Raw genomic sequence first — 5,000 nt, forward strand, 5'->3', positions numbered from 1 at the left:
AGGACCACATACATAGATGATACATACTGTAAACTGGGGAGGACAGTGTGAACCGCACTCGACCCAGTCACCCTATCTCACAGTCCACTCCGTGTGTAACAAAGCGAAAGCACCAAAGCACTAGCGTTCAACAACATCCATTTTATCCTCGCTGCCACAGGACACTATCCAAAGAACGACAAGAGGAACGTGACGTCCACTAATAAGACACAATGTCTCACATCACCCGCAAACAACGCAGCTCAAATCAGCCAGCAACACCCACAGTGGTCCACCCAGTATCAACACAAGACGCAACGCCACGCCACAACACAAAAGGTACAAGTAATAAAATACCCTTTGGCCACACCCCTGGTAAAGACATCGAACCAACCCACCACCTGACACCAGCCAAACGTACATCCTGATTTGACACATCTCTGGCAACCTTACCCACGTTGGCCCTTAACCTAACCCACGTTGGCCCTTAACCTAACCCACGTTGGCCCTTAACCTAACCCACGTTGGCCCTTAACCTAACCCACGTTGGCCCTTAACCTAACCCACGTTGGCCCTTAACCTAACCCACGTTGGCCCTTAACCTAACCCACGTTGGCCCTTAACCTAACCCACGTTGGCCCTTAACCTAACCCACGTTGGCCCCTAACCTAACCCACGTTGGCCCCTAACCTAACCCACGTTGGCCCCTAACCTAACCCACGTTGGCCCCTAACCTAACCCACGTTGGCCCCTAACCTAACCCACGTTGGCCCCTAACCTAACCCACGTTGGCCCCTAACCTAACCCACGTTGGCCCCTAACCTAACCCACGTTGGCCCCTAACCTAAGTTACGCTGCACCTTAACCTAAGTTACGCTGCACCTTAACCTAAGTTACGCTGCACCTTAACCTAAGTTACGCTGCACCTTAACCTAAGTTACGCTGCACCTTAACCTAAGTTACGCTGCACCTTAACCTAAGTTACGCTGCACCTTAACCTAAGTTACGCTGCACCTTAACCTAAGTTACGCTGCACCTTAACCTAAGTTACGCTGCACCTTAACCTAAGTTACACTGCACCTTAACCTAAGTTACACTGCACCTTAACCTAAGTTACACTGCACCTTAACCTAAGTTACACTGCACCTTAACCTAAGTTACACTGCACCTTAACCTAACTTACACTGCACCTTAACCTAAGTTACACTGCACCTTAACCTAAGTTACACTGCACCTTAACCTAAGTTACACTGCACCTTAACCTAAGTTACACTGCACCTTAACCTAACTTACACTGCACCTTAACCTAACTTACACTGCACCTTAACCTAAGTTACACTGCACCTTAACCTAAGTTACACTGCACCTTAACCTAAGTTACACTGCACCTTAACCTAACTTACACTGCACCTTAACCTAAGTTACACTGCACCTTAACCTAAGTTACACTGCACCTTAACCTAAGTTACACTGCACCTTAACCTAAGTTACACTGCACCTTAACCTAACTTACACTGCACCTTAACCTAACTTACACTGCACCTTAACCTAACTTACACTGCACCTTAACCTAACTTACACTGCACCTTAACTGTCGCATGTAACGTCACAGGAATGTAGCTTTGCCTAACAGCAACCCTCTGAACATAGTTCACTGCTTGGATCCTCTGGTGTCATGTGTATTTCTCGATGCCATGGTGCGTACCCTCACGTAAATGTCTTTCGAGTGTTGCGTACTTTCTACACAGTCCCGCTAACCACTGGAAGGGTGTAACGCTACAGAACGAATATCGCCCTCCCCTCCTGCCCTTCCAAGCTGGTCGGTCAGGCGTTTGTTTGTGAAATGAGCCTTGCAGCTGTTCAGTTGCATTTGGTTGTCGATGCAGTCAGTGTACGTTGTGGTACGGCCTGTGTGGACTGTCCGCTGATGTACGCGTAACCCACACTGATCATCCGTCGTTACGTACTGAGTGACATAATGTGGCACATGCTTGACCGTACACCGGCTGCGCCCTACAATGGCGAATCATAAGGGCCATATGTTGTGCACGATGCTACTTGTCTCGTCTCCCCATTACAGCGAGATTGCACTGTTGTACGCCGTAGAGACATGTGGTAGGTACGGACGAAAGTATTGCATGTTGGCCCCCCCCCCCCTCCCTCTGCCGGGAATCAGCGTGAGCCGTCTGTTGATGTAGCGACGAGGGTTTTCCTATTTAATCGTATTGCCCCACACAACATGATACCACGGTGGACCGCGTTCCACATCTGCGACATGCTACAGAGGCCGGTTGACAGTCGACCGCGCAAGGGACATTGCACACGTGCGCGGACCATCTTCCACGTGTTCTCTCGTGTACGTGCCGTAGTGTGTATATGGGCTGATGTAGCGTGTCGTGACACATAACATGCAGGCATGCCAGAATCGTAGATTTCGCAAATGTTGATTGACGTATACGTTTGCTGCCAAAGATCCGCAAATGAACTGGAAATCAGTTGTTGAGCGGTTGTTCGCGCTGCAGGTGCATCGGTGATAGCGACGATCGGTACATCTGTGAACCGGTTGTTTCGGCGGTACCCGCCATGCCCCCGAACCTGAGTTGGCCATGTGGGTATGAAGCGATACGAGGCTGTGGCTTGGTGGGACAGTCCCCGGCCGGTGAGGGGGGGCCGCGCGGCGTGCTGGCCGCGCGCTGCGTGAGCGCACGCACTACAGCCGGCTGGTGGGGGGCGCCCAGTGGCAGGAGCGCCGGCCGACGGGCCCGGCTGGCGTCCCAGCTACGCGCCGGCGCACCCGGCGCGCGGCGCCAGGCGGCCAAAGTGGGTTCTGCCGAGCCCGGTGCGAAGCGCGGTGGACATCTGCAGTGTGCTGGTCCGATTGCGGACTGTGTGCGTTGAGGATGCGCCGCCGCCCGGCACTCGGCGTCGCGACGCCGTCTGCTGCTCGGTCGCCCCCAGCGGTTCTCGCAGGTGGTTTGTATCGCAGCTCTGCGGACGTGTTGGCGCGTGCGCTGTGCTGGGAGAGTTCGCTTCTGCACCCAAGTGGGGCTTTGCCCTTCTGTGGCGCTGGCGTTGGAGCTGCCGGTCACCGTAGGTGGCGCGTGTTGTTTCCCGCCGGCAATGCCACGACAGCACGCTCCCGGGCCTCTGTCGGCAGCGGCAAGCTCAGTTGGGAGCACGGGTGTTCGCACTGAAAGCGTCTACTCGCCTATCTCCGGGCGATTGCGCCTCTCTCGAACCCGACCAAGTACTTAGGACGGCGCTGCGCGCCGCCGGGACCTGAGAGGGTTTCGAGGTGTATCGTGCAGGGGAGCTCAGCCTCCTCCTGTTTGCAGAATAATTGAGCGGACGCTTGCGTGTTCGCGCGGGCCCTCGGGACACACTCCCGGGCGGCCGGCTGCTCAGCTCTCGTTGACGCAGCTCCCTGGTTGATCCTGCCAGTAGTCATATGCTTGTCTCAAAGATTAAGCCATGCATGTCTCAGTACAAGCCGCATTAAGGTGAAACCGCGAATGGCTCATTAAATCAGTTATGGTTCCTTAGATCGTACCCACGTTACTTGGATAACTGTGGTAATTCTAGAGCTAATACATGCAAACAGAGTCCCGACCAGAGATGGAAGGGACGCTTTTATTAGATCAAAACCAATCGGATTGGCTCGTCTGGTCCGTTTGCCTTGGTGACTCTGAATAACTTTGGGCTGATCGCACGGTCCTCGTACCGGCGACGCATCTTTCAAATGTCTGCCTTATCAACTGTCGATGGTAGGTTCTGCGCCTACCATGGTTGTAACGGGTAACGGGGAATCAGGGTTCGATTCCGGAGAGGGAGCCTGAGAAACGGCTACCACATCCAAGGAAGGCAGCAGGCGCGCAAATTACCCACTCCCGGCACGGGGAGGTAGTGACGAAAAATAACGATACGGGACTCATCCGAGGCCCCGTAATCGGAATGAGTACACTTTAAATCCTTTAACGAGTATCTATTGGAGGGCAAGTCTGGTGCCAGCAGCCGCGGTAATTCCAGCTCCAATAGCGTATATTAAAGTTGTTGCGGTTAAAAAGCTCGTAGTTGGATTTGTGTCCCACGCTGTTGGTTCACCGCCCGTCGGTGTTTAACTGGCATGTATCGTGGGACGTCCTGCCGGTGGGGCGAGCCGAAGGCGTGCTTGCGCGTCCCGAGGCGGACCCCGTTGAAATCCTACCAGGGTGCTCTTAGTTGAGTGTCTCGGTGGGCCGGCACGTTTACTTTGAACAAATTAGAGTGCTTAAAGCAGGCAAGCCCGCCTGAATACTGTGTGCATGGAATAATGGAATAGGACCTCGGTTCTATTTTGTTGGTTTTCGGAACCCGAGGTAATGATTAATAGGGACAGGCGGGGGCATTCGTATTGCGACGTTAGAGGTGAAATTCTTGGATCGTCGCAAGACGAACAGAAGCGAAAGCATTTGCCAAGTATGTTTTCATTAATCAAGAACGAAAGTTAGAGGTTCGAAGGCGATCAGATACCGCCCTAGTTCTAACCATAAACGATGCCAGCCAGCGATCCGCCGCAGTTCCTCCGATGACTCGGCGGGCAGCCTCCGGGAAACCAAAGCTTTTGGGTTCCGGGGGAAGTATGGTTGCAAAGCTGAAACTTAAAGGAATTGACGGAAGGGCACCACCAGGAGTGGAGCCTGCGGCTTAATTTGACTCAACACGGGAAACCTCACCAGGCCCGGACACCGGAAGGATTGACAGATTGATAGCTCTTTCTTGATTCGGTGGGTGGTGGTGCATGGCCGTTCTTAGTTGGTGGAGCGATTTGTCTGGTTAATTCCGATAACGAACGAGACTCTAGCCTGCTAACTAGTCGCGTGACATCCTTCGTGCTGTCAGCGATTACTTTTCTTCTTAGAGGGACAGGCGGCTTCTAGCCGCACGAGATTGAGCAATAACAGGTCTGTGATGCCCTTAGATGTTCTGGGCCGCACGCGCGCTACACTGAAGGAATCAGCGTGTCTTCCTAGGCCGAAAGGTCG

General features: G+C 53.3%; 1 non-coding gene across 1 annotated transcript in view; it reads left to right on the top strand.

The window, feature by feature from the left end:
• The first annotated feature begins 3,400 nt into the window (after positions 1-3,400).
• LOC126317184 (small subunit ribosomal RNA) overlaps positions 3,401-5,000 on the top strand; it is a 1,893-nt gene continuing 293 nt past the window's right edge. The window contains exon 1 of the ribosomal RNA XR_007556463.1: positions 3,401-5,000. This exon is cut by the window's right edge and continues 293 nt beyond it. This is a non-coding gene — a ribosomal RNA (small subunit ribosomal RNA).

The sequence above is a fragment of the Schistocerca gregaria genome, unplaced genomic scaffold (genome assembly GCF_023897955.1).
Source record: "Schistocerca gregaria isolate iqSchGreg1 unplaced genomic scaffold, iqSchGreg1.2 ptg000623l, whole genome shotgun sequence".
In the NCBI taxonomy this organism is placed as follows: Eukaryota; Metazoa; Arthropoda; class Insecta; order Orthoptera; family Acrididae; genus Schistocerca; species Schistocerca gregaria.